This window comes from Lissotriton vulgaris, chromosome 1_1 (genome assembly GCF_964263255.1).
Source record: "Lissotriton vulgaris chromosome 1_1, aLisVul1.2, whole genome shotgun sequence".
In the NCBI taxonomy this organism is placed as follows: Eukaryota; Metazoa; Chordata; class Amphibia; order Caudata; family Salamandridae; genus Lissotriton; species Lissotriton vulgaris.
In genome coordinates this window covers 277,258,475-277,285,092 of record NC_141685.1, presented here as the reverse complement: position 1 = coordinate 277,285,092, position 26,618 = coordinate 277,258,475, and the positions used below count along the sequence as shown (strand labels likewise).

The following is a 26,618-nucleotide window of genomic DNA, read 5'->3' as shown; positions in this document are numbered from 1 at the left end:
CGTGTGGTTACTTTAATTTCAAGGTAATCCATCACAATTTATTGCTCACTGTGGTAGTGTACCGGTTTCCCTAACTGAGTACTATTGTGATTCATCCTTTTAAGTGAACCTTGTTGGCTAATGTCTCCCTCTTTTTAACAATGTAGTGCATTTAAATGCACGTGGATGGGTTTGAGTTTGATTTATTATTTACTCAACTCGTGGTCCCTCCAGTCTGGAGGTCCTTTTGACCCAGACTACATGGTAACAATTTATCTTTAATTAAGCCACCCTTAGGGTGTACAGGACAGTGACTGTGTTAGCTCTTAAACATGAACAACCGATTCCTAATATTGGTCTTTAATTTTTAGACAGGACGGCCCCCTTTCGTCCCTCCCCTTCTTGTAACGGTCCTGATGAAGACCCCGGCAAAGGACTGAATTTAGCCTACACAAAGGGGTCGAAACGTCGACGCCTCTTCACTCTTGGACGTCCGGCACATCCCTGTTCCACATTAAATAACTTGTGTGACCGTTGAACGTCCTTACTTGAAGTGCTTTTGCAAGATTGGCCTTAATTGATATGGGCCTGTTTGGTTTTTGGAATAATTCCTAATTCCTTTTGAACTTATGTATTGACATACGTTATCTTCAAATCTGTGTATTACTCCTAACCTTTTCACAACTTTTGAGCACTCTTCCCTTTCTCCTTCCCATATTGGGGCCTTTTCATTTTTCCGATTTTTTCATTTTTCTTGTAATGTTTGCAATGATGTTTCACGAAATTTCTCATGTTATGTTGTTGAATAAATAACAACATTCTCTTGCTCTTGAACCATCACCTCAGTTTCTTTTGCAATTTTTAAATTGGTATTGTTCGTATTCTTCTTCCACGGGGACCCCCATTACATTTACTACATAACGCCCAGGTCCCCGCGACTGCATGGGTTCTACCCCCCTCCGTAATGTAATGACAGAAGGGAGTGGGCTTCAGCCCCTTTGAACTTCTGTATGGGCACCCTGTACACGGTCCACTCAGCCTGGTGAAGGATGGTTGGGAGAAGTTTCCCAGGAAACCCCCCCAGGATGTGGTGAGCTACATGCTGGCCTTCAGGAGCCAAATGGCGAAGTTGTGAAAGCAAGCTTCTGACAACTTGGAGGCCAGCCAGGCAGTTATGAAAGAGTGGTATGACCACAATGCTCACCAGGTAGAATTGGAGCCTGGCCAGAAAGTGTGGGTGATGGAGCCTGGAGAGCTTAGTGCACTTCAGGATCGCTGGACAGGCCCATTTGAAGTGTTGGAGAAGAAGGGTAAGGCCACATACCTGGTGGACCTTAAGACCCCTCGACAGCCTCTACGGGTGCTGCATGCCAACCGTCTCAAACCCCACCATGAGAGGCCCGAGGTCATGTTAATGATGGTGACTGATGGGGAAGAGGAAGCGGAAAACGAACCTCTCCCAGACTTATTCTCGTCTCAAGAGAAGGATGGGTCAGTGGAGGGAGTGATTCTCTCTCCTACTCTAACTCCTGAGCAGCGGGAGGACTGCCGCCAGATGCTGGAGCAGTACTCTGCGTTGTTCTCCCTTGTCCCGGGAAGGACTAACCTGTGTACCCATGATGTGGACACAGGGGACAGCCCACCAGTGAAGTCGAAGACCTACCGGCTGTCCGACAAGGTGAAGGCTAGCATCCATGGAGAGGTTGCCAAGATGCTAGAGCTGGGAGTTATCGAACCTTCCAACAGCCCTTGGTCCAGTCCGGTGGTGCTCGTGCCAAAAGCCGCGCCACCAGGCACCACACCCGAACTGAGGGTCTGTGTGGATTACCGGGGACTGAACTCAGTGACAAAGACTGATGCTCATCCGATCCCTAGGGCGGATGAATTAATTGACCGGCTAGGAGCTGCCCAATACCTAAGTACCTTTGACCTCACTTCAGGGTACTGGCAGATCTCCTTGACAGATGGAGCAAAGGAAAGGTCAGCCTTCTCCATGCCTGAGGGACACTTCCAATTTTGTGTGATGCCCTTTGGGCTCAAAAATGCCCCCGCCACATTTCAGCGGCTGGTGAACCAGGCCCTCTCTGGAATGGAGAGTTTCTCTGCTGCTTACCTGGATGACATTGCTGTCTTCAGTAGCAGTTGGGAGGACCATTTGCAACATTTGCAAGCAGTTCTCCAGGCCCTGAAACAAGCTGGATTGACAATCAAGGCCAGCAAATGCCAGATTGGGCAGGGGTCGGTTGTGTACCTTGGACACTTGGTGGGTAGGGGGACAGTGCAGCCCCTGCAGGTGAAGATTGAGGCAATCATGGCCTGGGAACCCCCCAAGACACAGACTGAGGTCCGAGCCTTCCTGGGCCTCACAGGTTACTACCGTCGCTTTGTGAAGAGGATGGCACTATTGTAGCGCCTCTCACAGAGCTCACCTCTAAGAAACAACCTCGACGGATAGTTTGGACGGGAGCTTGTCAGCAAGCTTTCGAGAATTTAAAGCAGGCAATGTGTGCATTAAACCGGTCCTGAGGGCCCCAGACTTCTCCAAGGAGTTCATTGTCCAGACAGATGCATCAGAACATGGCATTGGGGCAGTGTTATCGCAACTAAATGAAGAGGGCCTGGATCAGCCTGTGGTCTTCTTATCCAGGAGACTGCTTCCCCGGGAACAGAAGTGTAGTGCAATTGAGAGGGAAGCCTTTGCGGTGGTGTGGGCTCTGAAGAAGTTGCGGCCATACCTGTTTGGCTCGCACTTCCTGGTTCAGACTGACCATCGACCCTCAAATCCCAAGCTGTTGAGGTGGTCCATCTCCCTACAGGGAATGGACTTCCGGGTGGAACATCGGCCTGGAGTGGACCATGCCAATGCAGACGGTCTCTCCAGGTATTTCCGCCTTAGTGATGAGGACTCCCAAGGGGTTGGGTAGTTCTCCCCACTTTCAGCTGGGGGGGACGCGTGTTAGACATGTCTGGCTTTTTGCGTAGTCCCTCCAATTTATTATTTATTTTGTCCCCTTTTTGCCCCTCATACCTTTATTAATTTTTGTGTCCACTAGCTTTTCCTAGGTGTTGGTCAAGGGGATAGGTGTTCTTTTCCCCCTCATAGTTTTTCACCTCAGGCCTAGAGGCCTTTTCTGACAGGGAAATAGCTGGAGTCACAAAATGGTGGCTACCAACTGTCCTAACTGCCAAACCCAGAACCTGTCCCATAGAGTAGAATAGGGCGTTCCAGAACCTTCTGGTCCCTTCTGGACTCCTGAGGGTCAGCCTATAAAAGGCGGAATGCTGGACAGCCATTTTGTCTAACCAGAGAGAGTCAGCCGGAGGACAGGCTGTAGCAAAAGGTGGGGGTAGGATAGTCAGAGGGTTGCCTTACTGATTCACCACCCTTCTTCCCTTGGGTTATTTGTCCTGACCCTGCTGTTTTGGATGGCTGGAGACCCTGGGCGCCTGACCAACCCCTAGCTTAGAAATAGCGGGGTGTCAAAAGGAGAAGGAGACTGCAGCGCTGCGGAGCGCAGTCCTCTGCCCAGTGGGAGAGACTTTTGAAAGGGTGCACTTCATCCCCAAGCCCTGCCCAGCACCGAGGGTTAAGAAGTCTCTGAAGGATAGAGATTAGGAGCTGACACGTGAAGAGATATAGCTCTATTCCCCATCGCCTTAGGTGTACAGCAGACTTTGGCCCGTGTGTCCCTGTGGGACCTTACCAGTAACGCAGAGGACAGAACACCACGGGGGGCGCTAGAGGGCGCACGAGCTGAATGGCCGCACTCTAGTGTGGCTCCGGCTGCCTGGCATTCTTATCCTTCCTTTTATCCTTCAAAACTGCGCCCACCCGCCCGAAAACGGTCTGGGGGATTGAAATATATCTACTGCACACTCTGTCTGAGTTTGGAGATCCTGCGACCTTCGGGGACGGAGCTAGATCGAGATCAGTCTGGAGCGGGAGAGACCGAGAGCTACGACCTCGCTGTAGGCGGCGTGGTGCCGCACGCAACGCCCAGGACCGACACGTGGCGTGTAGGCCGCGCTGCGCCTCGCGCACCTCCGCCAAGCGGGCCTAGCCCTCCGAACTAGCAGCGGGACCCTGCCTCGGCAGCTTGCTTTCTGCACTGAAGATATTCTGTTGTACGACTGCATGGAACCGACCTATATTGGACAATAGGTGTCGGAACGGACCCGCCGCCGTGGTTGCCCACGCGTGCGCTTCCTCGTAGAGCGGCTTGGCACAGAGGAGCGCTTGTTGCTTGCCTGGTATGGGGAAGCCAGATACCCGGCAGCCCAAGCTGCAATTTGAACCGGCGACGCAGAAGAAGGGGACGAAGCAGACGGGGGACAATGCGCCGCCGAGGAGCCCGGCGGCAGAGGTAACCCCCCTGGTCCCGGAGATGGCAACTATGCTTCAGGAGATGCGGCAAGGTTTCGCCACGGTGGTGGACAAGGTGGACCGGCTCTCCGCCCGGATGGACGGCATCGTCCAACGAATAGATGTACATGACGAACGGCTAACAGAGGCCGAACGCCGCATATCCGAAACGGAGGATGCCACAACATCGCAGGCCACGCGACTCTCCCGCATGGACAACATTTTGAGGGTGATCGCCGCCAAGAACGAAGAATTGGAGGCGAGGGGCAGGCGAAACAACGTCCGGATTACGGGAATTCCGGAATCCACAAACACGGGACGTATGGAGTTATATGTGGAACGTTTGCTTATGGCCACGGTGGGAGAGGAGGCTCTCTCCAAACAGTTTATAGTGGAGCGGGCCCATCGATCCCTTGGACCTCAACCTCAACCAGGCACTCCGCCGAGGCCGATCATAGCACGCCTGCTGAACTACCGTGATCGGGATGCGGCATTGAAAGCGGCGAGGGCGAATCAAAACCTAAGTTATGAGGGAGTGTCCTTTTCCATTTATCCAGACTTTACTCCGCTTGTTCAGGAACAGCGAAGGAAGTTTCTAGCCGTGAAACGAAAACTGAGAGGACTGAACATTGACTATGCATTGCTTTATCCTGCCAAGCTCCGCGTGACCCACCAGGGCACGCAACACTTTTTCTTGAACCCGCAACAGGTCGAGGAGTACATCAAGACCCTGCCGAAAAGGGACAAAAGAGCTGCACAGGCGGATGGCGGACACGATTCTGGTGCGGAATGAACTGGATTACGTCGCTTTCGTTATTGATGACTCGTTGATATATGTTTTTGTTATTTGGATTACTGCTCCTGATATGGCCCCCAGGAGAGTAGGGCTGGGTGGTGCTGCAGGCCCTGTAGCATGCCAGGCCCCCACCCCCCCATGCTGACTCACTCGCCCGGACAAGGACGGTAAGAATGGCGGCGACTGCGGTGAGGAGAGGCGGGGGTGGACGACGGTGCACCTCTAGAACCCCGAATGGGTGTACCCCACTGGACTTGCTCAATGCACTTTTACTGTTGGGCTGTTGCGGGTTTGATCGGGGAGGGGGGTGGGCACAGGGTACTGGCGAGTTGGGGGCGCTTCAGTGGGTGGGGGAGGGGGGAAGTTCTTTAGAATGGCAACGGTTACGATTTCTAGTGTTGGATGCCTGGGTTTGCACTGGGTTTAAGTTTTCGTCTTGTAGTCGAGCGTGTGCACCTTTACCTCATCGACCTTCCACCCGTCCTGGGGTGGGCTGGTCTACTGTCTTTGCTATGGGGAGGGGGTTCAGGGGCTGCTATTTGTGGTGGCCGAGGTTACTGTGGGCCGCTGGTAATTCTAACTGTGAGGATTGTTGGTGCAGTCGAATTGTTCTGTTATATGAAAAGATGTTGGGATGGGGGACACTTGTCTGAATGTTCTTACTTGGAATGTGCGGGGCTTAGGGGATCATCGGAAGAGACGCCACGTTCTGGGGTATTTAGACAGACATAATGTTCACATAGCGTTTCTGCAGGAGACACACTTTGCACCCCACAAGTTGCCAGCCTTTGGTAGTAGATGGGCCTCGAGTACTGTGTTTTCCTCGTATTCCTCCTATGCCCGTGGTACTGCAATCCTGGTTAAAAAGTCAACGCCCTTCCACATGGCTGGCATGAAATCAGACATACAAGGGAGATATTGCCTGCTATGGGACAGATTGGGCCGTGTGACGGTCACCCTTGCGTGTTGTTATGGCCCCAATGTGGACGACCCGCAGTACTTTGAGACACTCTGGGCTGCTATACTGGAGGCGGGGTCACAACACATAATATGGGGGGGGGACTTCAATGTCACTGTGAACCCGACCCTGGACCGCTCACACCCGGCCCCACACCACTACACAAAAGGGCGGGAGGTGCTGCGCGCCATCTTGGAGGAGAATCCCCTAGTGGATGCTTGGCGAGCACACTGCGGACCGAGGGGGGAGGGAACGCATTTCACGGCGCAGGCTAGGTCCTGGGCCAGGCTTGATTATTTTTTCCTGACCACGCACATGTATGCCACTGTCACATATGCACGACACCTCCCCCGGACTTATTCGGACCATGCCCCGGTTCTGGTCGCCATGCGCGGAGCTGAGCTAGGCCCTCCTGTTACCGCGTGGCGCATGCAGGCCGCAATGCTGTTAGATGAGGAATTTAGAGAGACGCTGCGCGAGGAATGCTTAGATTTTTTTGAGAGAAATAAGGGGTCTGTGGATGCAGTGGAGACAGTCTGGGATGCCTTCAAAGTCACACTAAGGGGTTTCTGCATTGCGAAGGGCTCGGGGGTGCTTAAAGCTATCCTGAACCGTTTGAAGGCGCTGGAAGTAAAACTGAGCCGGGCGGAAGAGACCCTCCGAGCGCGCCCCACTAGCGACACTCTGGCAGAGATTCGAGATTTGGTTACTGAATATTCCGAGGAAGCTGCACGTGAGGCGAAATTTAGACATACATACTGGGTGGCGCGGAAATATGGAGAGGGAGATAGGCCTGGGAAGGTGTTGGCGGCTACGGTCCGGCTTGCAAGGGCGCCTACTACTATACTAGAGCTGGAAACAGCTGAGGGGCTGCTGCTCCGCGACTCCACGCAAATCCTTAACGAGTTCGTGGGCCATTACAGTACACTGTACACATCTAAGGGACTGGGGGGCCCCCCTTTGGACGACTACCTTGCGGATGTCGCGCTTGGTTGGCTGAGTGACGCTCAACGGGCGTTTTTGAGTGCCCCATTTGAGCTGGACGAGGTAAAAGAGGCGATTATGAGTATGCAATCAGGCAAGGCCACAGGCCTAGATGGCATCCCTATTGAATTCTACAAGACGTACATTGAATTCATGGCCCCGGTACTGCGGGAGGTCTATGAGGACGCTCTGGAGGTGGGGCATCTCCCCGCGTCAATGAGAACTGCGCTTATCATCTCTTTACTCAAGCCCGGGAAATCTGCATCGCACTGCGACTCATATAGACCCCTCTCTTTATTGACGTGTGATGTGAAAATTCTCGCGAAGCTCATTGCCACCCGAATTAGCTTACTGCTGCCTAACCTGATCCTCCCGGATCAGGCGGGCTTTGTTCCAGGGAGGGCTACATCACACAATCTACGCACCTTTTTTTCTGTGTACGACTCTGTGCATGAGGACCTGCCCATGGCGGCCGTCTTTTTGGATGCCACCAAGGCATTTGATTCCCTGGAGTGGGATTACGTCTTTGGGGTACTAAACCGCATGGGATTCCCGGCCATCTTCGTTTCCTGGATAAAACTGCTCTACACACGGCCCACGGCCAAAGTCCTTATTAATGGGCAGCTTTCCCCTGACTTTGAGATCTCTAGGGGTACGAGGCAGGGGTGCCCTCTGTCCCCCCTGCTCTTTGCAATCGCCACGGAACCCCTTGCTGCCAAACTGCGGCAACATTATAAGGATAGCGCGCTGCGTTGCTTCCAGCGACAAATACTCATATCCATGTACGCGGACGATATCACGCTGTATGTCCGGCACCCTCAGGACAACCTACACCCCATACTTAGGGAATTCATTAGATTCGGGACTCTCTCGGGAGTGCAGATCAATTGGACCAAATCGTGCATATTCCCCCTCACGGCGGCCACACAGGCCTTCCCATTGGAATACCCGCTCACTTGGACTGAAGGTGATTTTAAATACCTTGGGGTTCACATTGAGAGGGACCGGGAAGCGCTTATGAGGGCGAACTATGGCACTGCCGTTAGTAGAATTGAAGACCAGGTCACGAGGTGGGTGTCGCTTCCCCTGTCGATGGCGGGCAGGGCTTCTTTGATTAAAATGGTTGTACTTCCGCAGCTGCTTTACCTGTTTCTCAACATACCCTTCCATCCTGGTACATACTTCTTTAAGAAACTGAGGTCTGAAATGCTCAAATTGGTGTGGGGTGGAAAGCAAGCTAGGCTACAATGGGAGATTCTGACACGGCCCTATGTGCGGGGAGGGTTCGGTGTACCTGATTTTGAGCTGTACTTCAGGGCAGCCCAGGCGCACTATGCTTACTTCTGGGTAAGACAGCCGAGATACATGCCTCAACTGGCTGCGGAGCACTGGCTGGCGCACCCCACGCCTATCGAGGGAGCTCTGTATGCCGTTGTTGAGGGGAGGGATAAGACCCCAAACACTTTATCTAGCACTATAACGGCCTGGCTACACATTTGTGCCTCCCTGGGGCTGCAGTTCCTCTACGCTCCATGTATGCCCCTGGCTTATCACCCACAGTTGCAGCTGCTGCAGGAAACTGGCTTCCAGCGTTTACTGTCTAAAATCCATGTCCGGACGTGGGGGGATCTATATCATGATGGCGAGTTCCGCACGAGGGATCATTTGTTTGGCACCATACACCCTACCTCACTAGAGGTGTTTTACTACATGCGCCTGCGACATGGGCTACAGGCCCTTACACCTGACTTTCCGCGCGAGCCACCGATCCTCATACCCCTGCAACACATGATGCAACTTGCGCATCCATATAAGCTGGTGTCCACGTTGTACAGATCAGTTAGAACACACACTGACTTCACCACACTTCCTGCCAAGGCGAAGTGGGACCAAGAGCTGCCTGCCCCACTCACCGATCAACAATGGGAATTTAGCTTACTACAGACGGAACGTATCTCATCCAGCAGCAGGTATAGAATTATTCACTATAAATTTGTGCACCGATTGTATTATACCCCGGCTCGATTACACAGGTTTGGGCTGCGAGACACTGATAATTGCGATAGGTGTGGAGCCCCTGGAGCTGACTTTCTACATCTTGCCTGGGAATGTGCCACTGTACGTCAGTATTGGGATTTAGTATTTCAGGCCCTCTCTACAATGATCAATGATACGGTGCCGCCAACTCCTGAGATGGCACTATTGGGTTGGGTCGTACCCCTGCAGGCGGCTCACCGCAAGTATGTCGCGTTGGCCTTGTTGCTAGCCAAGCGGAGGGTGGCCTGTAGATGGGGCAGAGGCAGGGCGCCCAAATTTAAGGAATGGATGCGGGACCTGGTGTATTGTCAGGAACAACTGCACACGTATGCGGAGTTGCTGCCGCTATCATCCAGGCCGACTGATATCTGGGCCCCGCTGCAATGCTACCTGATAACGGAAGCACCGAGTGACGATGAATTGTGATCTGTAACGTTGTTTTAGGTGTGCTGAAGAAGGGGTGCTGACCTGCTTTGGACCTACCTGCACCTTTGTCTGCCTTGTGAATGCACTATGCACTTTACCCCCCTTGCCATGTCTCTGAACTGTCCTTGTTGCTTCGCTCACCTGTATGCCTTGCCCACCCATGTTCCACCTGGTTGCTGCGGGAGGCTGTTCCCCCCCCCCCTTCCGAACTCTGATTGTTTGTGGTGCGCACGCTCATGACGTTGTTGTTTTGTTTGTTTTCATTGTTCTTTTTTTTAACCAAAAACGACAAAAGTAAGACGCATTTATATGCTTCCTTTACCTGTGCTGTTACTGATGCCAATTTTTTTATGTATACAGCTCCACAACAAAACATTGACTTTTCGTTGATGCTTTTTTGTGATTACTGAAATGTGCTATGGCAGCCGGCCTCCGGGTTGTGGCAGTATGCTGTGTATACTTAACGGTACTGAATAAACGTCTTGCACCAAAAAAAAAAAAAAAAAGAGGACAGAACACCACTTCCTCTCAGGAAACAGAGGAAGGAAAGGGGTGCCGGTTTCTATGAGGCAGCGCTGATCTCGCCGTGTACAGGACCCCGGGGGCACTGGCCGCGTTGTTGTGGTTGTGCCACTGATTTGGAGGTAGTCGAGCGCTATCGCGCATGCCCCAGGCGATCCCACTTCTACATTTCAGGAGGGGCCTAGGACCGAGCAGGCCCGTGAGAGAAGCGTCCTTCCTTGGGTGCCAGCGCGAGGGAGCAGCGTCTCACCATTGGAGCCAGCGCGAGGGAGCAGCGTCTCACCATTGGAGCCAGCGCAGCGGAGGCGGAATCGGTAGGAGTGTCTGAAGGCTGAGGTGAGAGGCGGTGTCAGCGTGGGTGTCCTTCTCCGCTCAAGTGCCTCACAGAGCAGTTGGCTCGAGCGGGGTGGGAAGAGCTGAGGGGCCCTGGAAGCTGGTGAGCCTTGCGAGCGCTTGGCTTCTTCGTCCTGCCAGGTGGTTACCCCCACCCTCTGGCGTATCAAGACTTCAACTGAAAATCCTACCACAAGTAAGGAGGTGATCCAAAGGGGGAAGTGACCTCCATAAGGAGAATAACACGAGGGCAAGGGGGGCGAGACATAGCAAGTTGTGGAATAGAGAATCTGTCCCAATGTGTGAAGCGCCCTTGGAGAATCCCTGAAGGGACTTCATGAATTGTTGCTCTATTTGGAATAGTCATATTTTCAAATGTCAGTAGTGGAGAGGAAGGAAATGGGAACCCTTTCCTAGAGGAACTACTGTTCTTTGATGGGAAGGTGACAAGCCAAGAAGGGGAATTGTAATGTTGACATTGAAATAGTTATTGCATACCTGACTAAATGTAATGTGCTGATAAGTTAATAGAACTGTGCTTTGACATTATTTGGCAATTTTAAAAGTACTTTTACTACTCCTGACAGAATGTATTATACTGAACTGTGAATTCTAGAAACAAGAGAGCAAAGATATTATTTTTATAAACAAGTACTTATTTTTCCAACATTGGTGTAGTGTCATTTTTATGTGTTATTGCGTGGAATTACTGCTGGGTGGTTTGCAACCTTCACACTTGTGCCTCTAGTATTTAGGTCTTACCCTAGGCCAGGCTACCCTAGGTGACCTGACATCCCAGGTTCCAACAATGTCTAAAGTCAAATCGGGTTCTCCTAGAGACTGCTGTCCCCCACATATATTAAGGGAAGTTTTCTCCACCATCCCCCAACCCGCCCTATCCTTATTAAATTCATCACTCACCCAAGGTCGCATCCCCAAATCATTCAAGGACGCTACAGTGGTCCCTTTGATCAAAAAGGTCGGTGCCGATTCAGCTGATCCATCTAATTATCGCCCCATCTCCCTGCTCCCTTTTTTAGCCAAGGTCTTGGAGGCACATGTTGCTAAATCCATGTCCACCTTCATAGAAGAGTCTGGACACTTGGATCCCCATCAAGCCGGCTTCCGTCCAGGTCATTCAACTGAGACGGTTATCTCGGCAGTGCTGGATGAGCTCCGCAGGGAGGCTGACATTGGAACCCCTCAGGCCTTAGTCCTCTTAGATCTGTCGGCCGCGTTTGACACGGTGGACCACAAGATCCTGGTCGACCGTGTCGGACGGGCAGGCCTGCAGGGCAGAGCCTTGAGATGGGTTACCTCATTTCTGGAAGATCGCTCACAGGCGGTTCGCCTGGCTACCTTCACAGCTTCTGAGTTAAATTCCACATGTGGGGCTCCCCAGGGTTCTTCCTTGTCCCCTCATCTGTTCAACATCTATCTACTCCCCCTGATCAAAGCCTTAAAACAGAGGAAAGTAAAAACATTTAACTACGCAGATGATCTGCAGCTCTCCTTCACAATAGATAATTCTACCGAATCTATTACCAACTTTCAGGACACCATGGTGTTCATCCGTCATTGGATGGATTACAACCACTTGAAGCTAAACCCTGGAAAGACGGAGGTACTGCTGATAGGAGACAGCCACATCTCCTGGGGCCCTCATTATTGGCCGGCCGAATTGGGGCCTTTCCCTAAACCCTCCTCCTCCGTAAAAAGCTTAGGGGTGACTATCGACGGAGACCTGTCCCTTAACACCCAGGTGGGAACAGTTGTCTCTAAATGTTTCTTTCAACTACGTAAAATCCATAAGATACATCACTTGCTCACCCAGGCAGCACTGATACAAGCTGTGATTGGCCTAGTCCTGTTGCACTTAGACTATGCGAATTCAATCTATCTAGGCCTTCCCTCCTATCAGATCAAGAGACTCCAGCTTGTGCAGAACCAGGCGGCACGACTGATATATCAACAACCTAAGTGGCAATCGGCCAGACCCCTGATAAAAAAGCTACACTGGCTCCCACTGCTCCAACGGGCCACCTTCAAAACCGCCTGTCTCACATTCAAGTCCCTAAACTGTCACAGTCCAATGTTTATCAACAGCCTGATTGTGAGATACATTCCATCCCGTGACCTCCGCTCTAAACATCAAAACCTGCTGGTAAGCACAAAGTTTAAACGCAAACGGCGCGGTGGAAGCCGTTTTGGCTACCTGGCGCCACAACTCTGGAACTCACTCCCAGCAGGGCCGGTCCTAGGCCTTCTGAGGCCCCGGGCGAAAGGGAAGATGCGAGGCCCCCCTAATTGCATATTGCGTCACAAGAAGTGACATCACAGAAAGCGACATCGCATATTATGCTGATGTATTAGATTTTTCACCATTTGATTCTTACTTTTTATTCCTCGTTATTCTATGGATTTGTACTTCATGCTCCTTTTTATATTTCTGTACCATGTTTTCTCTTTCTATTTCAATAAAGCTTCCTAAACAAACCACTGGAGCGAATGGATAGAACTAGAGAAACCATTTGATGCTATAACAGGAAGAGCCAGCAAACTAGGAGTCCAGGATGTAGACGCAGCGCACGGCATTGGCTTCCTCGATTAGACCCTGGACCTGCTTCAGGGATGCGTATGCATGTGTGTGTATAAACACACAATGCGTACTCATGCCAATAAAATGTCTTGGTTGGATAATGCACCTGCTACAGAGCAACTGAGGTTAAGTGACGTTCACCGATTTTGATCCCGGCAAGTTTACTTTGGGGTTAAAGTCTCACCTACTGGTCACAACATACTATACCCATAATAGTGCTCCTGGCGCTCATGTACTGGCTGCATGGAGGTACGCATGTGTGCAAACACCTACACACAATAAAAATGTTCAGTGCGGAGAGTGCTAACGCAAACATCTGTGTATCATGCATAACGCAAACATGCATGCCCAGTTAAAGCTTAGGAGTTGATATACGGCTCGCAGAGGAGTGCTCTGATAGCCAGAAACCGGTCCTAGGATGCTTGATTCCGGTCCAGAGAAGACATGGCTTGGCAGTTCGGGCTGGACTGTTCTCATGAGGCACAGGGTCAAGACTGATTTGCATATGGCCATGTTTGAACTGGGGTGGGTTGGTGAGCAAAATAACGATGGACTAAACCCAGATCTGTGACTGGGGGTGAATGTTTTGCCATTGTGCATCATTCCGTCCATCATCTTGTGTGTTTTGCTCTACCACACATAATACAGGTTACAGGTACAACCCCTGTAGGGTAACTAGCCTGGTTCGTGTTCCTGCTGCAGAGATCTGTGTGTAAACTTTCGGTCACATGTTCCGATACAAGTTAGAAAGCCCACCGCCATAAAACACTTGTTACAGTGATCTGTTTGTAACTACACACTACTCATCTGAATGCCAGCAGGACCACATCAGCCATTTTAACCTCTGAAAATAACCAAGAATAGTTCATTTGGACTGAGTAACAGCATTAGCTGATATAAAAAGCTGGTTGAGCTTTTATTATCTTATAAACAAAAGCAAATTTGTAACACCATTTCGTACCTAGCACTGTGCACTCCCTAGCACTCCATAGTCACTCTGCACTCCCTAGCACTCCCTAGTAAATTGTAAATTGTTGTGTCTTGTAAAGCGCACTGCTACCCGGAGGCCTCGTAGCGCTATAGACCGCTGGGGAACCCGTCCTGGCTTTCCCTGTGAGATAGTCCCTCCTGGGGGTCTCCAAGGTGAAACCAGGCATCCCCGGCGTTTGTGTGGGGCCGTTGTGGAGATGAGGCAAGCTAATGCCCAGAGTTGCCGAGTGTGCTCCCTGGTCGGAGTAGGCACCGATGCGAGAATTATCAGTCCGCTGACCCTGGTCCACAACCCTGCCGCGTCGGGAATCGAACCCTGGTCCCGGGCCGTTCTCTGCACTCGGGTCTGCCGCCTCTAACCAGTGAGCCACACCTCTCACTCCCTCGTCGCTCTGCACTCCCTCGTCGCTCTGCACTCCCTCGTCGCTCTGCACTCCCTCGTCACTCTGCACTCCCTCGCATTCCCTTGCACTCTGCACTCCCTTGCACTCTGCAGCACTGCCTTGCACTCTGCAGCACTGCCTTGCACTCTGCAGCACTGCCTTGCACTCTGCAGCACTACCTAGTCACTCTGCACTCCCTCGTCACTCTGCACTCCCTCGTCACTCTGCACTCCCTCGTCACTCTGCACTCCCTAGTCACTCTGCACTCCCTCGTCACTCTGCACTCCCTAGTCACTCTGCACTCCCTAGCACTCCCTAGTCACTCTGCACTCCCTAGCACTCCCTAGTCACTCTGCACTCCCTAGCACTCCCTAGTCACTCTGCACTCCCTAGTCACTCTGCACTCCCTAGCACACCTTAGCACTCCCTAGCACTCCCTAGTCACTCTGCACTCCCTAGTCACTCTGCACTCCCTAGCACTCCCTAGTCACTCTGCACTCCCTAGCACTCCCTAGCAGTCACTCTTCAGTCACTCTGCAGTCCCTAGCACTCTGCAGTCACTCTGCACTCCCTAGCACTCCCTAGCACTCTGCGCTCCCTAGTCACTCTGCACTCCCTAGTCACTCTGCACTCCCTAGTCACTCTGCACTCCCTAGCACACCTTAGCACTCCCTAGCACTCCCTAGTCACTCTGCACTCCCTAGTCACTATGCACTCCCTAGTCACTCTGCACTCCCTAGCACACCTTAGCACTCCCTGGCACTCCCTAGTCACTCTGCACTCCCTCGTCACTCTGCACTCCCTAGTCACTCTGCACTCCCTAGTCACTCTGCACTCCCTAGTCACTCTGCACTCCCTAGCACACCTTAGCACTCCCTGGCACTCCCTAGTCACTCTGCACTCCCTAGTTACTCTCCACTCCCTAGTCACTTTGCACTCCCCAGTACTCCCTAGTCACTCTGCACTCCCTAGCTCCCCCTAGCACTCTGCAGTCACTCTGCACTCCCTAGCACTCCCTAGTCACTCTGTACTCCCTAGCACTCCCTAGTTATCCTGTGAGTTTCTGCCCTTCCAATGAACAATGGACCAGGAAAGGCAGGGTGAGGGTAAAAAAAACAGAGCTTGCTATGACAAACACTTGGCAGAGGTGAATGTGTTCCAGAGGCATGCTTGGTACCTTTCTCCAATCTACACAAAGTATCTTACGGTCTCCTACTTCCACAAAACCAGTCCTTACCACTCCTTTTTTTAGTTATATAGCATAGCCATGCTAGCTTTGCCTTTAAGAGGTCAACATCAATAGTTATGGCACTTGTCACTGTTGGGGCTTTTTTTGCACAATCTTGTGGTGTATTGTAAGAACTGCCTGATTTGCAATAAGCAGCTATTCCTGATCCACATTTTTAGGGCGATTCCTCTCTGGTTGTGAAAGACTTATTGTGGGATTACAAGGAGCATAGAAGGACTTGCAGCCCACCCATTAATTTCCATTGGTCAGCTTTACTGTCACTCTTGTTTCCGTTTGAATGGCTTGCCTTGCCCATCTTATGTCTATCACTCCCCTGGAACATATGCAATTTACTTTTACCCTTCCACTTCTACTTTTAGGGAATTGCTTTTTTTTTTTTCTCAAGCCCTCCAAAAGAATGCATGTGTTTTCAAGCGGTCTCCCTAGTGTGCTTCTCTTCCCCTGTCATGCTCGATGTTGCTCTTTCAATCCCAATTGCTTCTCTCCCTCATCCTTTTGTGATGCACTCACAATTGTGCTCTTCTCCTCCCTTGTTGCTTTTCAGTCGTGTGCTTCTCTCCCCATCTCACTGTTCCTCTCTCGCATGTTTGCTTTCCTCCTTCCCTTACCCATGCCCTCCCTGTTCCAACTCGGATTGCAAAATAAAAGTATTAAAAAAATGTTCCTGAGTCATTTTGTAGGTGTGCAAATGCATGGTGCACCTACATTCAAAATGACGGAGCCGTCATAGGAATTTTATTATTAATATTATTTAGCTATGCTGCACTGTAGAGCCGGGCTAAAAGCCATTGGCAATGACAAATAAGTCACAAAATGCAAGACCTGTTGGCTTTGCCATTAAATCGGTACTACCGAGCACAAATCTGGAGTGGATGGGATACTTAATGCATGGACTAGGGAAACTTGAGGGCTTTGCGGAAAACCGTGGGACAGCGAGCAGATGCGAGCAGTAAAGTGTGTATGAACTTTGGGAGGGGGGAGGGGCAACTATTCAGAGACCATCTCCACATTCTGAAGTGAAGCCCTCACAAATAAAGGAACATTTTTTTCAAATTCATGGGGTAGAAAGAGGTTTAAGTCTCGCCCTATGAAACGTAAGGGCTTTGCCCGACCCGTATGGACTCCTTAAACCAGACATTTCTCTATAAATTAAAGCTTTTTGCTTGCCAGAATTTGTTGGCACACATACAAAAACAAAACACACGTTTCAGAATGCAAACGTTGATATCTACAACATAAACGTTTTGATGGTGGGGCTACTGGGTAAACAGTTCACCTTTGCTTAACACGACAAGATACCCCACCCTCTGGTCTTAAACATTCTGCTCAATTGAGATAAGAGACACTGCCCTACCAAGATTCGAAGTATACAAAAGACAGTTGATCTTGCTGCTCCCTCCTCCCCTCACCCACCTCCTCTTACCTGTGTCCGGCTGGTGCCCCAAAGAAACAAAGGGGCCTCCGTTGCCTGGAAACAAAATGCTGAAACAGAGCCTAGAATGACCAGTACTTAACCGAGGCGCTTCCCCGCCCCTGACATTGTGAGCCAACATAATTGCTGGCCCAGCTGTTATGCCGCCCCCCATTCTGTTTGCACCTTCCCCCACCTGTAATGTGATCAGGAGAGGCAGGGGGCCCTGTAGTGAGCTGTGAACGTGTGACCTTTCACGGGGGGGGCGCGATCAGGTGAGGCAGGGGGCCCTGTAGTGAGCTGTGAATGTGTGCCTTTCATGGGGGCGCGATCAGGTGAGGTAGGGGGCCCTGTAGTGAGCTGTGAATGTGTGCCTTTCACGGGGGGCGCGATCAGGTGAGGCAGGGGGCCCTGCAGTGAGCTGTGAACGTGTGACCTTTCACGGGGGCGCGAGGCCCCCTGTGTTTTGCCGAGCGCGAGGCCCTGGGCGGCTGCCCACACTGCCCATGCCTAGCGCCGGCCCTGACTCCCAGGGGAGATCCGTTCCTGTCCTCACATTTGCAATTTCTTCTGTTTGTACCTTTTTTGTAACGCATGTAATCCTAAATCCATATGCTTTCAACTGGTCCTTATGTAATGCAAAAATTTGCAATCATTTTACGCATGTAACCGTCAGTCCTTATGTTTTCAACTGGATCCTATGTAAGGCGCTCTGACACCTTCGGGTAAAGTTCGCGCTATATAAAATTGCATGAATAAATAAATAAATAGAATCTTAAATTCCACGCAGGCCTTGCACGTTACGCAGGCTCAACGATCTTCGACACTCCCCTATTTTCCGTGACATCACCGAACGTGAGTTATCGCGAGACTTCCTAGGTATATGAGTAGGCAGCGCAGGTCGGAAGACTTGTTTCATCGCTGCTGCCTTCGGAATGGGTAAGAGGAGGATGGTGTTTCGTTCAGGGAGAGGGCGCGCCCACGTCTGTCCCCGTGCCTAGTCCCCCGCTCAACCAGACTGGTAATGCTTGACGCGTGTGGGCACGCGGCCGCCTTATGTGGTCATGTCCGGTTCACCCTTTGAAGTCCCTTCCTTCTGTCACGGGTTGGCGCGTGGCAAGGGTCGCCCTACCCAGCGATTGTTGATGTTGGGTCCACGTTTAACGGTGGGCTTTGGGTAGAGACCTGGGTCATGGCTCGTTTTATGAACGTGGGAGTGGTTTGGTGCTTTGAGTGTACGTGATGAAACTCTATTGCGGATTAAACCTGAATCTCGTGTGTGGATAAACCTTGGAGAACTGAACACTCAGCGCAGCGTGTCAACGCCGGCCCCCTCCACCCCCATCAGCCGCTTCATGTCTCCTTCTTGGTTCCCGCAGGGCCCCCTCTCGTCCTGGTCTCCGCCCGCAGCGCAGCAAGAACGAAGGACCCGGGAACCGGCACGTGAAGGAACCGCCGCGGGTGCACTGGTGAGTAGGAGTGTAACGCCGCCGCCGCCTCGTGGTCTCTACCGCCCCCCCCTCGCAGTGGGGGTCCAGCTGTTATCGAAGGCCCGTGTTTCACTCACACGGCTCTGGTTCCTTACACACGTATTCAGTGTGTTTTCTTAGCGTTATAGTCTCTTGCAGCACTGCACCTTGATGCATCTATGAAGTTGACCTAGCGCCTTGAGGTCCTTTACGTAGAACAGTACTGTACTTTCTTTCCACCCGCACTAGAGCTGGTGGGTGGGTGGGGCGAGATATTGGTGCTGCGCGCATGAACTCTACCCTCGCTGGGGCACGTCTACGTTTTACGCGTGTTAACACTTTTATTTTCCTGTTTTGCAGTGAAAGTTGCTGAGGCATCACGACAAAGGCGCACAGGGGGCGGAGTCCTCATCATGCCTTGATATGAAGGTGAGTTTATTTATTTATGCTCGTTCAAACCGCTTTTCTGGCAAATGTATTGGGGGGGGGGGGATTAATGTTTATAGCGCTTAACTACCCCAGGCGAGGCATCGAAGCGCTTTGTTGCGATTGGCGCACTACTCTGGAACCCAAGGTGATTATCGGTGACTTAGTATAGAGATTTGGTGTAGGGGGATCTACATGCGTTTAGTTCAAGGCAACTTGCGTGAAAGCTTAGCCTTAGGTGGGTGGCGACGGCAGTCTTTACTGCCCTCGCACCTGCCAGTGATAGGAATGTCATAGATACTCTGACTGATTGCCTAGTGCTGCTTCTCCGCCTTCCACGCCTTCACGATGCCTTGTGACCTCTTGCTTTCCGTTTTAGCTGGCTCCTTGTCAGTACCGTCATTTTTACTACACCCTGCAATAGCTCTGTGGTGCCCTCTGTAGTCTACGGTGGGAGGTCATGCAGACAGTGAGGTTGAGCATTACGTCAGGGCTGAAGAGAGTGGAACCCAGAGGTGGAAGTGACCAGGGTTCAAGGAGAAGCTGCTTTCAGGGCCTCTTAAGATCAACATTTGTGCTGCAGGCCCGGCTTTCACAATGCCCAAGAGCAAATAGAGTGGAAAGTATTGAACATCTGAATCGGTTTAGTGAAAAGGGAGCACGTGATCTGTACGCAGGGCTCCCCAAGGTCTTCGTATATTTTGTTCAATTCCTATTGGCATTCGTCTGCCCCGAAGGTCTCCCAATATTTTTAATGTAGTTTTGGATATTATGTGGGATCTGATTTGTTTTTAATAGTCTTTCGCGATCTTGTTCACCCAGATCTAGTGTATTGACTATATACCCATGTGCTCTTAATATGGCTACGACTTCAACTGCGTTATTCGGTCCATGAAATGTCTTCTGCTGATGATAACTTTGTCCAGTTCTGCTACTGAAATCATAATGGATGACAGTTTGGCAACTGAAGGAGACACAGCAATTTCTTTCTTCACCGGGGATGACAAAGGGCACTGAAGTCATAATTTTTAGTTTTTTGTTTTTTTTGCAGCCAGAACTTGGAATGTAATACCCTGGTCAGTTACTTGTGACCATTTCCAGGCAAGTGAATTGGTGAGTACACTGTAATTTGTTGTATGATCCACATACTACAGCGCTACGCAATGATTTTGGAGTGTTCTCCCATTCCAAAGATACAGCGCCTGCTTGTTTGGGCGTCAGTACCAAGTTGGATTTGGCCACCCTGCATTGCTATTCGCCCTCTGAACTCGAGGGTGCATTTGTCATCCGTTCCTTGTTGAACCCTTATGTAACGTCTTCCTGTGAGGAGAATCTTGTCCAGTTCTGCTACTGAATTTAAGCGATGACAATTTGGAATCTGAGGAAGACTTGCTTTGTGATATGTTTTAATATTGTTTCCAACAAGTGTAACTAAAGCTTTGTTTTCATTGCAGTTCCTGTTTGGCATGAAGGACCGCTGTCTGACGAATTGAACGCGCTTCGTCAATTGTTTTACTGTCTAATAAAATGTTATTGATCTTTTATTGGTTGTTGAATTATTTTTTGGGGGGTAGAGCCCAGATGCTATGAAAGTCGTGTGGGCTGCACTGTCAAGTGACTATCTGGTCTTACTGGCCTTGTGGTCTCATTCCAGTGCTAGAGCAAATCCCTTCTTGCAGAAAGGGCAGGCTAGTTGAATAGCTTGCTCCTTCCGAAAGTTGGGTACAGAATTGAACACTGTCTACAATTTTTGCTAGTCATTTTTGGTTGGTATCCATATACGTGAACAATCCCGTGCTCTGGCCTATCAACTGTTTTCAGGGTGATTCGTATTAATTCCATGCTGTAGAAGCTATGCGCACGAGTAATCAAGCTTGTTTGGTTCAGTTTATCATTTCTTTCAATCATTGGGATGTCTTGCTGTTAATTTTAAAGTGGTTAATTGCCAGGCTCTTTAAAATTCACAGCAGGATTATTTCGCCATCCAGTAAATAACAGTGTACTGGTTTTGACTTGGGTCATTTAGGGGGCGGGTCCCATGGGGTGGTTATGCTGCTGTTTAGGGTTGCTCTGTTAAGGTACCAACAAAATTGTACTCACTCACCCAGGTGAGGTGTTAAAAGCATATTTCAGCTCTCAAATTGAATCAGTCATTTTATTTTCCTGTTATGAATATTGCAGTCCACAGGCCAGTGGAAGTAAAGTGACTGCTGTTTGTAAAGACACTTTGACATGGGAGAAAATTAGAATATTTTTGTGATGCATTCTTCAGTTGAACATGCTCCCGTTACAAAGTGTCACATTTACTCCCAGCAGGGATAAATCTCCCCCATTCTATTGCACTTTGTGCCAATGAGTTGTACGCCACTACACCTTAGTCTCTCAATGGCACTTCACACTCTATTTCAACCATGCACCAGTCCACTCTGCAAATGTACTCTACAATTTATCAGCCCCTTCATATTTTTCACAATTCTATGCAACTGACAATATTTAAATGACTGCTTATTTTACACAGCTAAATTCTGTCACTCGTGATGGCCCATTACTGAATGACTTACTGCTGCTCATTTCCTCACTGCTATCAGTCTGATACTCTGCTACTGCACTCTACTTTGTGCTACACTGCTCCACGTCAATGCACACATTTACTTAACAATGTACCCTATGCCAACTCTACAAGACTACTCTAACCATGAATTCAATGACACTAGGGCACTGCAATCTACTCTGAGCCCAAACCAATGCACTCTACTCTGTATTTCTAATCTACTACACTCCACCTATAATCCACTACCATGATCTCTAGTCCACTATGGACTATTTATGCTACACCGCAATTATGCCATTCTAAACAGCGTACTCATTTCACCTTAGTCCATGACCTGTTACTTCTTTCTATACCATGCAACTTCATTACAATATACTCCAACACTACTACATTCTGCACACCACCTTCTAAGGAATTATGCCACTCCGCTTTGACACACTATTTAACTAATACATATTCTACTCCTTCCATGACACTCGAGTTTATGCTGCTAACTTGAAGCAATGCTTGACAGAAGACATGCTGGTGCACAACATTTCCAAACATTTTCAAAGCACAAAGCTTTTGCGTAGGCGAGACCTATTGACTTTGACAATGCTTGTATTTAATTCTAGTGCTTGACTCCTTTTTATTTCCCCACTGGTGGCGGCCCTCCAATCATAAGCGTGACCTTTTAGGTGCAGAATCCAAAGACCAATGTCTTGTAGAAAAGATAGAATATTTACCAGTGACTCTTAGGCAGAGGTCTTCAAACTTTTGGATGCCAAACCCCCCCCCCCGTCAACCCGTAGGCAGGGCTACTGGAATTGAGGTAAGTGAGGACCAAATTACGCAACAGGCTTGACTAAATTGTGTGGGAAGAAAATGTACGTGATATTATGTGATGCCACGTATTTTGGGATAGCATTACTTCATTATTCTGACATTTTTTACACACAGTAACACTAAGGAAAGATTTCACTCCATTAGTACCAGTTTATAACCAAAATACAGCAATTAACATCAGGAAGATTTCTAGTCAACCTTTCAGAAGGGCCTTCCACTCTGCAGCAATACCTGCTGCCACATCAGAAGCTCACCTGGCCCTGGCCAGGAGAGGCAGGGGTCCCTTAAAAACCCGGCGGTTTTGTGCAGAGTTAAGCAGTGTACCCATGCAGCTTTCCTCTCACCCCCTCCATTCCATCCCTCTCGCCTCGGGCATTTTTATTTTGTCAAACCCTACTTTATATTTCTTTTCATTAAATACATCTTCCCACTATAGCAGTAATTGTAAAATGCAAATTCAAGTAAAGTTATTTTTTTCTCGAAATTAAAGGGCCATTATTCACTGTGGGTCATGTGGTGATGGGCCTCAGGCCCACATGGTTGGAAAGGACGGACACAGATAGCTGGTAGTATGGATCGATAACTGGCCACGAGCACAAGCATGTGCACCCGGGCCCATTTATTGGTGAGCCCACGTCACTCGTGACACACGTGATGGATGGGGGTGGGGGTGCAAGTGTGTCCGGCCCTTGAGGGAGTGTCTGGGGATACAAGTTCCTGCTGGGCACTAGAATGTGTCCTGCAGGACACTACATTCCCCCCCAACTTTATTGAAGAACAAACAAAACGTTAGTCCAACCTGTGGGGACAAAACAAACAGTTAACTAAATACTACAGGGTCCATCAGTCTTCTGATTCAAGTGGCCGGACGACGTCAGACATGAGTTGGTGACTTTACTTGCGGCAGGACCTTCCCCGCGGGCACCCGTAGTTTAACCTGAGGGGTTCAGGACACGACCGCTGGCTTTGGTACGTCCGCTGCATACCGTCAGTTCACTGATGATGACATGTCTTGCGGTCTTGCCTGGCTCCCACGTTGCTGACTTCAGTGCTGGTCTGTGGTGAGTTCTAACAGTTCCTTATAGTGGGTTTGGACCATAGACATGGATGGAGTCCCAGGTGAGAGCTTACAGAAGTGTTGCCTGATCAAATGCCCCTGTTGACCTGGTTGGCTGTAACCGATAACCTGTTTGAGGGGCAATGTCTATTCTCCCGCCTGGGGAGGCCCGTTGTATGGGTTGCTGCGGGACTGCAGGAGGGCAGCACTGGGGCAGCTTGTCATGGGCGTAACAATAACCCCGCAGACCCTGCGGTGCGGGTGGCCCGATCTCCTGGGGGGCCCCTTGGGCACTGTGCACGGCCAGGTTCCTGCCTGGCTCTGGAGAGTGTCCCAGCCGTGCCAAGTATCCCAGGTTGGCCTAGTGCATTTAAAGGCATGTCCCAACATCACCGCAATAAAAAAGGATAATCACCCATATTTTTCGCGTCTCCATTTAACAAAGCTCTTTGGGGTCATTTCGGCATAGTCAGTGTAGTGTCTGTGACACGAAAGGGGCAGGTTGACCTATGCCACGTAATGGGGCCTTACTGACTGTGAAATGAATACACGGACACTCTCTGCTAATTAGGGCCAAAGACCACGAGTGGTTTTCCGGCCGTTTATTTATACCCAGGGGCTACCCCGCCCCTGAGGTGCATGCGTGCGTTTATGCGTACATGAACGGGCCGGGTGGCTCCGTTACTACATCTAGCACTCGTCTATTTACTCTTAACAATGTGTCCCAGGAAGGACGAGCCCGGGCCCTGAGGCAAGGTAGCAATGGTTGCCATAGGAATCCCCTCTGGGCCCCGATTGCTACAATTTTATGTCTTGCACTCCTTTTGTTACATTTCGTCCGACACCGGGACCCCGTGCTGCTGTGATTGGATAAGGCTCTCTTTACAGGCAGTAATGGGTGGTGTCTTACAAGCCTAGAAACATCAGGGTCTTTGCCACACCTGGACGACCACGTGTACCAAATGCACAGACGCCCCTCTTGCAGCATGTTGAAAGCCAGCTTTTAAGTGAGAAGGTAAGCGCCCAGAGCTCTGGGCATCCCTTTTTTCAGGGTCGGGTGAACTCTAAGCGGAGGACAAATAGTGGGAGCCTGCACACCCAGATTGCAGAGCAGGAACTAGCAGCCCAGGCAGCCCTTGCGGCCCCCAGAGCATGTTCACAGAGGGCTCCGCTGAAAATCGGCACCAGAACAGGCACTACAAATTCAAGTAAACCAATGACTGAAACTACATTATCCTGTATGCATAGTATTTGATATCAGAATACGCAGATATCTCTGATAAGGCACACAGAGCAGGAGATGCTTTTATTACATAAGGAAAGTATCCGATCTTTGGCCTACGTGCTCTTGTAGAAGGTTTTCATTTTCAGTAACGTTTAGTGGCGTCATTTTACCCACAAACTGGAAAGATTTATTTGAAAGTAGTAGTTGGAACTAACAAGCATTTGCAATGCAATAGGTCTGTCTCGCATTTACACGAGTTTAAGCTATTGGCATTGTAAATCACAATGCCTTTTATTTATGTTTTAAAAATTAAAACAATATTAAAAGGCATTGTCATTTGCAATGTCAATAGCTCAAAGTCGCGTAAGTACGAGACCTATTGCATTGCAAATGCTTGTTTTTGAATAGAGGGTGCCTCATCACAGAAAAGGTTCTAATCCTACTCATCACAAATACATTGTTGAATTTTTTCAGGGTGTTGTAAGTTAAACATTTAAGTTTGCGGGGTCCCCATTTACCTCATTCCAGCCCAGGAACTACTACTTCCTGCCTATTTCCAACACCTGTGAGTAATTCTGCTCACACCAAAAGTTTTGTGCAAATAAATCCTTCTACACATGTGTGCCAAACTTACATGCAAGAACAGCTTTGCGAATGAGACCCATAACAGTGACTCTGGCAAGACCTTGCAGAGGTCGTCTGATTCTAAAAATGTAATCCAGCCATTAATCTAGTCTGTTCTCACAATCGTGGTAAAAATGAGACTGAGGCTTGGTGAGGGGGTTTATACACATTGTCAAGTGTAAACACTGAGGCTGTGGGCAGCCTTGGTGAACCCTCCACAATCTAGGCGTCAGACTCAAATATAATCTGGGTTTATTTACAGTAACATTCTCTGAACTCGACCCACTGATCATAGCTGTCCCAGACAGAGTCCATTCGTAAACAGAGCCTGTGAAAATTCATTCATAAAAAGAGAACAACTAGGTGACAAGCCGGGTAGAATTGTGGCATCAACAGGGCCTTACCAAGACTCGAAGCCTCGCATAACCAAAGAGGGCATTACAAGAGCTCGGATATGAGGAGGACATTGTCCTGATTGGTCACCTCATTGTAGATCACCGAATGGGACCTGTGCATTTCTATGGAAAGCGACTAAATGTTCGGGGTATACGTCCCGTCGACAAGTATTTTAGAGAATTCCACCGACTGCCTTGTGCTAGTCCTGATGAAGGAAACGATATATCAGTATCACCTCCCTGTTAAAACCACTTCTGCGGCATCACACCGCTCCTTGTCACATGAGCCAATGATGTGGCTTCACCTCACCAACCCCTACTCTTCCACAATCTCAGAATAAGCCAAAGTGACATCTTAATTATGCTGGTGAAACTTGAATTACCCAATGTCGCATCATTTTCACCTGCAGGAAACTCGTTCTTGCAATAGGGTGACCAACTGGCATGAGTGGAAATTCAGGACAGTGAGTGTAAAAATTCAGGACAAAGGGTCAACATTCAGGACAAAAATTCAGGACAGGAGGTCAAAATTCAGGACAAAAGCAAAGTTTTACAGACACATTAGAGGAGGTTGCGCCATAGTATATAAGTAAGTGAATAGACAACCACTTAAGCACAAGTGAAAATAAGTTTGTTTTAGGTTGAGAAAATTGTGCACTTCATGGTTTTTCAGTATGCGCTGCGCTTTAAGCAAAAGTACAGGTCTTTTTGTGGTAAGAAAACTTGCCCCGCCCCACCTTTCCAACTCACAGGGAGATGCCCGATCCGGCCAGTTGGGCCAGGCTACCACACTTCAATGGTGCCCCTCATCTTCACATAGACCTTCTCTCATGTGTATTTAATTTCTTTTATAGTGTTACTCATTCGACGTATGTACGGCAGAGTGTCGGAGTGCGTTACATCACACACGTATTATATAGACTATGACTCATATAAACATGAAAGTCAATGTATAGAAAATGTTGTTTAAGATAATGGGGCTTACAATGTGTAATCATACTTTCATCCATTATTCA

At 49.6% G+C, this 26,618-nt stretch overlaps 2 long non-coding RNA genes and 4 other non-coding genes across 6 annotated transcripts in view; all 6 read left to right on the top strand.

Annotated features, from left to right (window-relative positions):
* Window positions 1–17,949: 17,949 nt before the first annotated feature.
* Window positions 17,950–26,618, top strand: part of LOC147746927 (uncharacterized) — an 84,170-nt gene continuing 75,501 nt past the window's right edge. Inside the window, exon 1 of the long non-coding RNA XR_015307500.1 lies at window positions 17,950–17,969. This is a non-coding gene — a long non-coding RNA (uncharacterized LOC147746927). The remainder of the gene's footprint in view (window positions 17,970–26,618) is intronic.
* Window positions 18,012–20,469, top strand: LOC147746933 (uncharacterized). The gene is made up of 5 exons (XR_015307501.1): window positions 18,012–18,196; window positions 18,410–18,499; window positions 18,860–18,928; window positions 19,977–20,038; window positions 20,380–20,469. It is a non-coding gene; the product is annotated as an uncharacterized LOC147746933 (long non-coding RNA).
* On the top strand, window positions 18,265–18,339 carry LOC147746936 (small nucleolar RNA SNORD55/SNORD39). Its single transcript, XR_015300514.1, has one exon. It is a non-coding gene; the product is annotated as a small nucleolar RNA SNORD55/SNORD39 (small nucleolar RNA).
* Window positions 19,827–19,898, top strand: LOC147746935 (small nucleolar RNA SNORD38). Its single transcript, XR_015300161.1, has one exon. It is a non-coding gene; the product is annotated as a small nucleolar RNA SNORD38 (small nucleolar RNA).
* On the top strand, window positions 20,242–20,312 carry LOC147746934 (small nucleolar RNA SNORD38). The gene has a single exon (XR_015300159.1). It is a non-coding gene; the product is annotated as a small nucleolar RNA SNORD38 (small nucleolar RNA).
* On the top strand, window positions 20,528–20,655 carry LOC147746932 (small nucleolar RNA SNORA35). Its single transcript, XR_015300302.1, has one exon. It is a non-coding gene; the product is annotated as a small nucleolar RNA SNORA35 (small nucleolar RNA).